We start from the raw sequence: 13,302 nt of genomic DNA, 5'->3' as shown, positions 1-13,302 counted from the left end.
AACTACTTCTCAAAGGTGCTCACCTCATCCTTGTATTATTCAAGCCCTTGTTGAAGACCGTTTCTTCTGAGATCTCTTGGAGGGCATTGTTATGGGAGTCACCCTTGATTAATGCAATAAGGACTCCTGTCTTTGTAGACACAGGCTACAATGCACTGAGTATTTCCTGACACATAAGTTTCCTTACTCCAGAGCTCTATGAAACCCAGTTTTCATTCAACTAGCCAGGTCAACATCGAAAACTACTTACAGCTGCTTGGTCCAGCACATGGGATCCAGAATCTCTGGGGTCTGTGTCTGCCTTGATAAGCTGAGTCTGATCTGTAATTATGTCTTTCCTTGCTTGATACAGCTTCCCCAGAAGTCATTTACCTGCAGATTTTGCTGACATGAATTAGCAAAGATATTTAATTATTTTCTTACATCACTTCTACGTTGCTTTTGTAATTTTCCAAGCACCCACTCCTCCATCACCCACATTCAAAACACACATTCTGGTTTCAAGTCTAGAGACATCACTAGGGTGAGTGTGTACAAGAGAATAAGTACTTCTTCCAGGTCAACTTCCTCAAGTGAAGATACTGTGAAATAAAGTGGCCTAACTCTCTGAAATCCAACAATGCTTCCAGAAATATTTTTGCATATTTTTACTGACTTTTCAGGTGTTCTGAATGGAGAGGACTACTCTGGACAGCAAAAGCACCATATTCTTGGAAAACTCTCCTACATTTGATGATGGTAATCATTCTCCGGTTTGGAAACGCTCCTCCTTCTCTGCTTCTATGTCATTACATTTTCCGATTTTTCTCTTTCTCCTTCAGTTTCTGACCATTCCTCACTACTGCAGGACTATCTTTGATCTTCTCTATCTCTTCTCTTCTTTTCTCACAGTTCTAACTGTAATCAATTATTCATTTTTTTCATCCATAGCTGCATGCCTGGGTTTTATCTCTATTCTGAACTCCACTCCCACATTTCCAGTTGCATGACAGATACCCCAAAGTTGCCTATGCAACATAATACTCCTAGGACTGAACTCTCCTTCTTCTTGCAAAACAAGTTCACCATCATCTGAGTTAGGGTCTAGGAATCATTGAGTTGCTCTCCTTCATTCACATATGCCATCTATGCCAGTTCCTTTCAAATATTTCCACAGTCTCTAGATCCATACCATTTCCTTGGTTATATAATTTTCTGCTGAAAATTTTTCTAAGGGTTCCCACTGCCTTGAAGAAAAAAACTATGTATATAAAAAAGGTCAGGCTATCAGGTATCTACTCAGTCTTTTTTCAGCCCCATCACTCTCTAAGTAGATCTCCAGTTCACCCCTTGACCTCTCACCATACTTCCCAAGGTAATCTCAAGTGTCTACTATTTCTCATACTCACCCTTGGTGAATTCACTTCATTATCTCTGGTCATGTTATCCCCTCCATCTTACCACTTTTAACCCTCCCCTCTCAGATGGATTAGGTGAAGAACCCAAGAACTGGAAGATAGATATAAAAAAAAACAGAGGGAGAGGATGGGAAAGTGATGTGATGTCTTTGAGAAGGTATCCTGTGCTGAGCCATCTCCTTTCCTGAAGAAGTTACAGGGATGAGGAGGGGTGAAAGTTACAAAAACCTCTGGAAACACGTTTGAGAGATAAAGAGCAAAGGGAATCTGTGCCCTATGCCCAGGAGAACCCTGAAAATTGGCAAGATCCCAGTGTTCCTTATCTCAGCATACATGCAAGAAAAAAGCAGACAGAGCGGTGGGTTGGGAAATCCAGAACAAGAAACTTACATGGTCTCATAGAGGGCCTGGGTACATATTCAGTGTCAAATAAGAGTTGAATGATTTCATTACACAAAACAGCATTTCAGAGCAACAACTAACGTGGAAGAGGTGACTCAGCACTGATAGCCCCTCAGTGGCTGAGAGCATTCCTAAGTTTGGAAAGGAAGACACCAGAATTACCTACATGAAATAACCCAAGGCCAACAGGAATGAGCACATCTCAGCTGATGTCAAAGGGATCAGGGGCAAAGATCCACACCGCATATGGCCTTCTCAATGCCTGAATATCATAAAGCCACTCTGCCTGCTCTCTCTGTCCCTCTCTTTTTCCATGAACAGAGCCTTGGATTGTGGGGGGGAGGGGTGCTAAATGGATAAAGATGTAATGTCCGCTACCTAGCAGAGTGAGGACTCTGAATATAAATTAGACTCACTTACAAAATGGTAAAAATGATCATTTCTGAGCCACCTGATTTTGTCTGAGATCCATACCTGTATATGTGTATTATGTATATACGTATGTGTATATTCATTTTTTCTTTCATCCATAAATCATCAATGTGTGTCTTAGTCATTTGGGCTGCTACAGTGAAATATCATACACTAGATGGCTTATACACAATAGAAACTTATTTCCCACAGTTCTAAAGACTAGGAAGTCCAAGATCAAGGTGCCAAACAGAGGTGGTATCTGGTGAACTTACTTCCTGGTTCACAGATCACAGTTTTTTCACTGTTGTCTTCACATACAAAAAGAGCAAGGGAACTCTCTAAGGTGTCTTCTAGGGAATAAATACATTCCTGAGGGCTCCATCCTCATGACCTAATCACCACCCCACCTCCAAAGACTATCACACTGGGACTTAGGTTTCAACATATGAATTGGGTGGGGTGGGCACAAATATTCAGTCCACAACAATGTGGTTATAAATACTATGACAAAAAACAATCTGTCAGTAAAAGGAGTTTGTGACTATAGAACATCATTCTAAATACTTCTAGATACAAAATCAAAATCAATTAACTGACAAAACAAACCAAAGTTCTCTGTGGGAAACACTATCCTGAAGGACTTCTAGGAAGTCATTTTCTAAACTTTCTTGGAAACTCAAGTAGGAGTTTATTATAAATAATAGAATCTGACAGCATTGGGAGGCAATTTATAAATTCCATTCTATGATGAAATCATGCAGCTGGAAACTCGAGGAATGGACCAAATAAAATGACCTTAGAGGTGACTTCCAAATAGCAACCCTCATTATATTTATGGATCCTAATTTTCCTACTTCCTATATCATTTCAGGACATTTAAACTGCTAGTTGCAAGAAGAGATCAGATCAAAATACTCAGAATTTAAGACACAACTATAGAAAATGCATATCAAAATACATACACTGATATATATATAGAGAGAGAGAGAGAGAAAGAGAGTAGTAAAAATACATGAATATACAATACATAAGTACTTATTTAACCTTTTATAGTTTGTCTCATTTTTTTAAGTATTTTGCTATGTGTTCATGTGTATATAGATATATGAATCAGTGGGAGATATACTGATTTATATAAAATCATCGACAAAATAGCTGAGGTAGAAAACCAGCAGAAAATACAGGAACACATCTAACTAAAAGGTTGGAAACTATAAATGGAAAAAATTACATAAAGACATTGAAGCTGCGTCAAGAGAAGTCTTTAAGCTCTTCTTTCAAGAATAACTGTTAAATAGATTTCATTGAAATTATACTTTACAACATGTTAATTCTCTGTCCCAAAGGGATCCATTTTGTATAGAACGTAAATAAACTGCCTGAGAAAATTTTGCTGAGACTGGATTTAATTACCAGACCTAATTCTTCAGTAATGGAAATTCAGCCAAACAACTGGGAGAAAATGCTGACTGAATAGAGACCCGAGTGACCCCGCTAACTGGAAGGGAACAACATTTCTGATTAATTGAAAGGACAAACGCTTCATCTTACAATATCTAAAGGTGAGACGTGTAGAACTAAGTAAATCTACAACACTGTTTGATAGCACTTTTCCAATAACCCTGTGGTGTACCTTTTCATATGATAATATATGAAATAGCAAGAAGCATATTTTTGCAGTCACCTTTCTACACCCAAAGCTAAAATTTAATGTTTTTTTAGAGTCTCCTGACTAGGCATTTCTACTAAAAACAATTTCTTGCATTTTCGGGGTTAGTTTTACAGCAAAGGTCACCAATTATAATTGGCTATAGTACTTTTGTATGGCACAATTGGAGTTGGCAGAGACTGTTAAGTGAAAAATCATTTTTGGATCTTCTAAGTCAAGTTGTGTGTGTCTTTACAAGATGAACGGCCTCTACAGCAATGAACTGCAATGATTCTACATGTTATTTCAAACATGAAAATGTCAAAATTCTTCCCCTTTCCAAACCATCCTGCAATCGGCAACAATTAGTATGCTTGTTAAAAAAGAAATGACTTTATCGGTATTAATAATTCAAACATTAGAATCAAGTTTATTATCACTATTCTAACAAATCTTGAAATCAACATGCAGCCTTTAACTAGTATGTTTTTCCTGTATGTTAATACATTTTTAACTATTATATGATCTGTTCAGATATGCTTCTTAAGTAATAAGAGAGGAAAAAAAGTTTTGGCTACTTTAAGAAGTCACTGCAGGACTTGTATGAAAATGAGGTATCACTAACCAGGAGGAAGTTATTTAAAGGGATATAAAATGGTTGTTGCCAAAGTAACCTCCCCCTAATTGGAGGAAAATCATGACTACAGACAGAAGATCATGCTACAGACATAAACATAACACATCTGATTTTTCTCTTTTCTATCCTTGTTTTAGCCTAGAGGGAAAGAACACGGAGTTTATCCTCAGAGCTGCCTGGAACACATATGGAGTCTAGTGTCACTCTAAGAAGCTGACGGATAAGAAGAAACACATGCGGAGACAGCAAGATGAGGGACAAGGAGTCTGGGAGTCACAAGATGAATGTTTGTAGCAACAGGGAATGTGTAGTTTGGAGTGGGGACAATTAGGGAGAAATACAATAACTAACTCAAATATCTGGAGTTATTTTTTTAAAATTCAAGTGATTTAAACTAAAAACAAAAGCAGTTCACCCATATCTTCACCCGCCCCTCCCAGTCCCACTTCTGGAAAATACCAATCTGTTCTTTGAATCTTGGTTTGGTTTAAAAAAATGGTTTTTTAGATTGCACATATAAGAGAAAACATATGGTATCTGTCTTTCTCTGTCTTATTTCACTTAGCATAATGCCCTCGAGGTCCATCCATGTTGTCACAATAGCTAGAGTTCCATTTTTTATGGCAAGATAATATTCCATTGTACCTAGATACCATAATTTCTTGCTCTATAATATAGAATATGTTTTTAAATATGACTGTGCAGTGACAGAGAACAAGATCTACCCACATATGAGCAAGCATCTGAAGGCGGTAACCTGCCCCAGCAATAAGCCATGGACTTCTCTCCTCCTCCTGCATATTATTATTCCCTTGGTTTCCTTATGGGGGACTTTGCTACTTTAGGTTTCTCCCCCGGGTCTTTTCCCTTTTTAAAAAATAGATGTTAACACACCCAGATAAAAGTAAGTCTTATTCATCCATCATCATATAAAGGATGCTATTTGCCTGGCCTGTCTATAGGAAATTTTATTATTTATTTCAAACTGAAAAAAATATATATATACATATATAAGTATATATACAAAATACATATATACATAATGTATATAAACATAAATTTAATTCATGTTCCTTAGATGGAGAAATTAGAATATATAGAAAATAGAAATTACCTACAGTCCTGCTACCCTATCACTGCTAAAATTATGCTCTTTTTCCTCATGATTTTTCTGAGTACTTTTATAAAATTCTGATGTTTGTACAATTGCTATTTTTTTAAAGATTTTATTTTTATTTATTTGATAGACAGAGATCACAAGTAGGCAGAGAGGCAAGCAGAGAGAGAGAGAGGAGGAAGCAGGCTCCCTGCTGAGCAGAGAGCCCGATGTGAGGCTCAATCCCAGGACCCTGGGATCATGACCTGAGCCGAAGGCAGAGGCTTTAACCCACTGAGCCACCCAGGCGCCCCTGTACAGCTGCTTTTATAAACAGCTCTTCACTCATTAAAACAAAAATTTTATATTATTAAAAATACTTTGAAATATTCAACTATTTTATACCTCTCCATTATAAAGTTATTTAGCTATTTTATCGTTTGGGGGCATTAGAGTGATTATCAACTGTTTCTACTGTAAATATGTTGGGTTAATCTGTTAATAAGCCATCTGTTTTTTTTTTTTCCCTCAAAATTATCATTTTGTTCCATGACCTCTCTTTTGGGCATTTAGGCCTTGCCTCAGGGAAAGGACAGAAGGGCAAGTGAAAAGAGTTCACACTCAGCTTCTGAGTTTGAAAGTAGACTTCTGAAACTTGCAACAAAGATGAAGCAAAAGGTTATTTTTGAGCTTCAAAAGCCTGACTTTCAAGTATCAAATAAAATCATGATGCTACTGGTGGCATTTGTACCATACACAATAAACTTGAAAGCATATGAGATTGGCTAAAGCAGTTTAGGAGGGATAAAAATGTACAAGAGAAAAGTCCAAGATATGAGAGAAGAACCATGGAATTAGATGGTGTGAATCTTTGAAAAGAGATCCTGCCCTCTGACCATCATCACCAGGGCCAAAACTCTTGGGAGAGGGTGAGAGGCAAAGAATGTCAGATAGGTTTGGGGCTCTGAGTGAAGAGGAGACCAGTGCCCCACTTTCTGACTGGAGACTAGGCAAGAGGCAAACCTTATATAGAGATTTATCTCAGCAAGATGACAGTGGGTAGAGATGATGCCTTGGGAATGTCTATAGGGAGGTGCCTGAGAAAGATCCTCAGAGTTTCCACTGGCCCCATTATGGAATAGAATAGCTTTATTTTTGCCAGTGCCCCCTTGAGAGACATGGGGTTGTTAAAGGAAAGTTCACACATTCATCATATCCCCCAGGTTGGGACATCTCAATAGCTGAAGGGTGTACCAATGGAGTATAACAACTAAAGACCAATGGGAACCCAGATGCGTCAGTAGATGCTACAGTGGAAGTCACAGAGCCCAAGGATCAGTTAGAATAGAGCATTTCACCAGCTCTCAGCTTGGGCAGAGAGCAGCCCAGGTGCACTTTCTTCCTTATGTCTTGATGTACTGTAACTTCCTCACAACGGAAATGCAGAATCAGAAGAGGAGACCCTGAATTTACTGAGAAAGCCACAATTTGACTAAGTCTATCCTGAATTGCCTAAGATTAAATATCCAAGTAGAAAAAGGGGCTCAACATTAACGTTAATTTCAGTTGAATAAAAATTATTACATTTTTGCATACCCAAATTCCCCACCTCTGTGTAATCAATGCCACACTTAACCATTCATTGTTTTGCAGCAGTAAGAACTTGAATGCCTCTTCATCTGGGTTTAGTCATTCACCTTTATATTCATTTATTCCTTCAATGAACTTTTTTAGCATCCATTTTCCAGGCATTATACTAGACATTAAGGTTAGAGCAGGGCACAAAACAGATGTAGCTCCTCTCTGTTTTCCCTGAATTCCAGTTAGGAAGATTGGCAATAGAGAAGTTATTATAACAAAATAATGTGGCCATTTTGACAAGGGAGGGGTCCTAACCTAACTTTCTAGGCAAAGCATCAGCGACACAGAATCCCAAAGAATTAGTAGACAAGACAGAGAAGAGTATCTTAGTACTCTTTGGAAGAAAACAGCTTACCAAAATGTCAGGAGTCGGAGAAGAATGCTATGGCCATAAATTACCAAGCGTGCACTTTGCATTTGAGGATGAATGTTGTGTGTTTTATAAATGGAGTTTCAGGGCCATGGTGCTATAGTTTAAAGAAAAAAGGTGAGACTAACAGCTAGAATTAGAAAAATAAATTATGTGAAAAATACAGAATAAATTCTGTATTTGATAGCCTACCACTTTTGTTTCCACTTAAACAATAGATACTTCATTTCTCTATGACTAGAACAGAGACAGATAATTGTCTACCTCAATATTAATTTTCTGTCTTTTCTCTGATTTTTTTAAAGATTTTATTTATTTATTTGACACACAGAGAAAGAGAGATCACAAGTAGGCTGAGAGGCAGGCAGAGAGAAAGGGAGAAACAGGCTCCAAGCTGAGCAGAGAGCCCGATGCAGGGCTCGATCCCAGGACCCTGAGACCATGACCTGAGCCGAAAGGAGAGGCTTAACCCACTGAGACACCCAGGCACCCCTTTTCTCTGATTTTAAAAAAGGATTTCGCTCAGTGCAGTCACATGCTCAGCTCTTCTCCAATTTCAGATGTGACTAAGGGAAATAAATTCTGGTCATCCAGATATAAGTAAAAGTATAGGAGGTACCTGCAGGAAATCTTCTTAAGTTTCTTTCTCTCTGCTGCCATCCTAGAATGCAAGCATGATGTCTAGATCTCCAGCTGCCATCCTGAAACATGAGGACAAAATTTGTACTCTAGGGTTTGTAGAGTGAAGAGTGAGAAGGGCCTTGGTTACCAATGGTTTTGTAAAATTACTAGACTAGCTTCCCAAATTGATTTTACATGAGAAATAAACTTCTCTCATGTTTAAGCCATGTTATTTATCAGGGATATCAAATATATAGCAAAGCCTAATCCTACTTTATGTATTGTGGTAAGGAGCTGATATAGGATAACTGAGAAATATTCTAAATCTATGCCAAAGGCCTAAAACAATAATCAGAAAACTGTAAAGCTCAAAAGAAATGTAGAAGTCATTTGGTCTAACTGCTTCATTTTGTTAACTTGAACACATCACTCTATGGGTTGAGCCTGTTAGTCTTCTGCATTGGTAAGATAATGTCTAGGTTTAAGTTTCCTGAATAGTATGCTCTGGTCCTTTCTACTTGCCATCCTTATCTCCTAACATAGAAATAATGCTAGGAAAGGAAAGGAAAGGAGAAAGGGGAAGAAATTGTACTTGGGAATTATCAGCTATTTTTAGTATCCTAATAATACATGCATGTCCTAACCCCATGTGTTTATTATGTATTATTCTCTCTACCAAAAATAAGCTTCCTCTGATTTGCCATTTTGCTCAAGAATTTCCTTCTCTTGAAAGCTGCCTACCTCCAAATTACCATGTAGGCTGATCACTTCCTCCTTTGTGTTATATATTTTTGTATTTTTATATTTATATTTTGTATTATATATTTTTATATTTATGTATTTTGTATATATTTTGTGTATATATATATTTGTGTATATATTTTTCTAATATTATACATAAGCATGTTAATAGTTACCATCTAATGAGATATTGTTTATTCTATATTATTAGGGCCCAGCACAATAACGTATAGTAAGTTGAATAACTTCCTAGTAAGTTAACTGAAAAACTATTTGTTGAATTGACTGGCATTTCAAATTAGAAAATTAAGAACTTTGAAAAACTAATCAAACTAGGTTGTAAGACCTCAGAGACCCAAGATTTATATCAGGGGCCAAAAGAAAAGAGAAAAGATAACCCAAAACATCACTTTTATATCTAATAGAGGTCGAGTTGGAGGGTTTGACTTATATGTTGACACTAACATTGAACTCCAGAATCAGTCAGACTTACTGGTCTAGTAAGGTAGCACTGGAACAGGGAGGCCTCCCATATGTCCTAACAGAGGGAAATGCATGTTTACTTCTGAAAGGAGGAAAATGGGAGTGAACTGAACATGCCCTACTAACTGAACTCAGAGGCTAAAGAATCTTGGCAGAGTCAAAGTGATTAACAGGGTAGAGGGAAGCCCAGAGTTAGAACAAAGTGAGCTCCTTTCATAAGAAGAAAGCATCAAGAGTGGGGAAGAGGTGAACCTGGTCCACATCTCCCAGTTTTTCATTCTCTTAATTCACTGGACTTAAGCATGAAGGCTTTGGTCAGCGAGAGTTTTGGCTCTCTCCCTCAGGAGAACTTTGCCTCTGACCTTCATGAGACCACACTCGACACCAATCTCTGCTCTTTGGGGTTTTCTCCTGGGCCCAGTGGCAAAGCTGAAGCTCCTAAATATTTAAATATTTAAATGTTGTCCCCAGAAGAATCTGCAGTGGATCAGAACAACACATTCAATATATCAACTTTGAAGGGCACCTGGATGGCTCAGTCGGTTAAGCATCTGCCTTCAGCTCAGATCATAATCCCAAGGTCCTAGGATATGGCCCTGGGCCAGGATCCCTGCTTAGCAGGAGTCTACTTCTCCGTTTTCCTCCGCCCTTCCCCTGCGTGTACTCTCTCTCTCTCAAATAAATAAAAATCTTTAAAAAGATTATATACATATATAACAACTTTCAGTCCAGTCCACGCTGAAAATGTATTTCTTATTCTATTTTCTGTTCAAAATTATGTCCAGGCACGTTGTCCAATGTAGCATGCAGAGGTTCTGCAGAGACTGAATACTACCTTGAAGATACTTCAATAATAAAATGTCTTTAAAGAGATGCTTAATATTTGAACACGATTTCCCTTCTATTATTAAAGTCCCAAGATTAAATTCCTTTACAAGTTGAAGACATTAAAACCCAAAAGAACTAAAGTCTAAAATCGAATTCTCTTGTCCTATGTGTTAAAGTTCCAAGTGCAAAGTTCGGCTGCAAAACAAAACTCATCCTTGAATTCCTTATTCTACACAGGCTCAGCAAGAGATTTTCTGCCTGAGGAGAGTGGGGTCCCTTCAGCAACTACAGCAGTCTCTCCCTAGAATGGGTTTGGAGCTTCAAAAGCCTAAGAAATTATAGTAATTCAAGGCCTGGTTTCTCAGAAGCCTCACTTCTAAATATCCAAAGAGTTAACAGGCCACACAGAATTATCACAGGCCTTTTCCAGATCTGCCTAATACAGAAAGACATTCTCCTGCCATTAAATCAGTTAGCGCAGGGAAAATTACATTCCCAGAGCCAGGGCTGCCAAGACCCCAAGAGAAATCTGACGGTATCTGAGAGGAAAGGAAAATATTCTTGGCCTCATTCTCAGCAGGAAGTCTATCATTCCAGACCAACTGTCTGGATTCCATGACCTGTTTATTTAAGCCAAACCACGAAAATTCTTCCGACAAGAAGTTATCTGAGACTACACGTTTAGCATTTTCATTTACATTTCTTCACATTTACATTTTGTGAAGAAAATAGATCCATCTCTGATTCCTGCCTCCTCACACAGAGAGTCATGTGAGGCATTTCCCTCTCCTCAAAAACAACTGGGGGGTGCGGGGGGGACCAGCACCTCTGCGAGGCTCACTTCAGGTGCTTTTTTCCACACCCAGCATATCCAGTACTTCTTAATCTCTTTCCCAATGAGTCTTGGGCCCCTAACAGTACCCCGAGGACAGGCTCTGTCTGGTGACACAACCATACCCATCTCCTGGGAGTAGGTATTTTGGGATTGCTCGCCTGAGAACTGCCCCCTAGCGAAGAGTTCTTCATTCCCAATTTGTTTTAGTTGAAGAATCATCCTCAACAGATTCCTGCACTAGGAGATTTTGATGCTTCTGAAGCTTATGTGCTGAGGAAAAGCAGTTTTAAATGTCCCAGGATCTGAGTAGCTTTGTTCCCCCCCCTCCCCAGCTATGTCTTTTTCTGAAACACTGGGACATAGCACTGGTATTTAATTTCCTTTTGCTGGTTCTTGACAGCTTGCAGGAATCCTATTTGAGCTCCTTAACAAATTAATCTCATTCTCAAAGTGGCCCTTTCCTTCTCTAATCCATGTAAGAGCTAATGCTGCTTGCTGCTTGCCTCTCTTCTGTTTATCTTTACTTTCTGGCCAGATGGTTATTTTATAACTACCCTGCATTAATAATAATAATAATAGTAATGACAAAATCAGTAAGTTCTGGGTTTATTGTTCAAATTTTGTCTGCTTTATTCTCAACAAGATGGATAATCCCCACCTCCCTGGAACTATTCTTCCATCACACAATTAGCCAAAGCCTGGACTTGCTCTCTTATCACACCTTATCACATCTAGATTTCTTCATGTCTTTCCTCTACTTTCGTTTAGGATCCTCACTTCATAAATTTATTGGTTAAAGTCATTAAGTTCCCTCCCAAAAGTACTTTTCAGATGAGACAGAATCATAGCATATGGAGAAATAGGCATTGCCATTGCACTGAGTAATGTATAAAATTATTGAATCGTTATATTGTACACCTGAAACTAATATAACACTGTTAATTATACTTGAATTAAAAACTAATTAAAAATTAATTTAAAAAAATTTAAAACACTTTGTATTTCATATGGATTTCCTCTCTTAATTCTCCCCAGACTTTCTGTAACCACTTGGGGGTAGCTGTCCCAATCTCTAAGAAGTGGTTCTTCAATTGCTCTGACTGAGGGCCTGTGGCTTTCAGAAATCATCTCTCAGTGACATGGCCTTTCTTGGAGGAATCACTCAAGCTTGCTTTGGATCCCAGTCACCATTTCTGATCCGGTAACAACAAAAATATCCTTCCTTCCTAAGGGCAGTTAGAATCTGGGTACCTTTTCCCCCGCTTGCCTATTTGTCGTTCAGGATAACTTTTTCCCCTTTACTCTTTCTTGAATGAATAAATTAAAAAAATCTCTTCCTCCAGTTTAATCAGCCTATATTCCTTTATTTTCTTAATCTTTATGAGCTTCTAGATTTGATGGTAAAACTGAAGTAACCTTTTCAAACCATTCTGGTTTCTCCTTGTTTTCCCAAGCAAATGGGACTATTAGAGGCAAACAATTCCAAACATAGAGCATTTTTTGTTTCCTTCTAAGACTCTGCGTTTATAATAATGTCATTTAGTTGATTTTCTGTCTTAAGGGGATGGCATTTTCTTTCTAATAAGGGCTTACATCTCCTACCTGTTCATTAAATCTTTTATTTTTTTTAAAGATTTTATTTATTTATTTGACAGAGAGAGACAGCGATAAGAGGCAACACAAGCAGGAGTGGGAGAGGGAGAAGCAGGCTTCCTGCTGAGCAGGGACCCTGATACGGCTAGATCCCAAGACCATGGGATCATGACCTGAGCCAAAGGCAGATGCTTAACAACTGAGCCACTGAGTCACCCTGTTCATTAAATCTAACATGAGTTTATGGTGAAGTCACAGTTAGAGTCTCAGATATCAAGTCAGCATTAGAACTTCTATCAACAAAGAGCCAATTTGAGATTCTATGATGGGATAGTGAGTCACAAAAATAGGCAGAAATGCCACATGAAGTCAAGGTCAATCCCTCCACAGTGACCTCCTTGATCCTGAAAGAGAAGAGAACCTGGAATCCCAGTTTGGTTACCTAACTAGGCTTGGCACTAAATGTATAAAGCTCAGGCCTCTCTAGTGTTCTATGATACATGCAGAATTCAGCTGTTCTTCAGTTTTAAAAGTAGCAAATGTTCTTGTGTCAACCAATGTCCAAAATGCATGTAAAACTCTTCTCTACGAGGGAA

The sequence above is a fragment of the Lutra lutra genome, chromosome 3 (assembly GCF_902655055.1).
Source record: "Lutra lutra chromosome 3, mLutLut1.2, whole genome shotgun sequence".
Classification (NCBI taxonomy): Eukaryota; Metazoa; Chordata; class Mammalia; order Carnivora; family Mustelidae; genus Lutra; species Lutra lutra.
Note: the sequence above shows the minus strand (reverse complement) of the source record.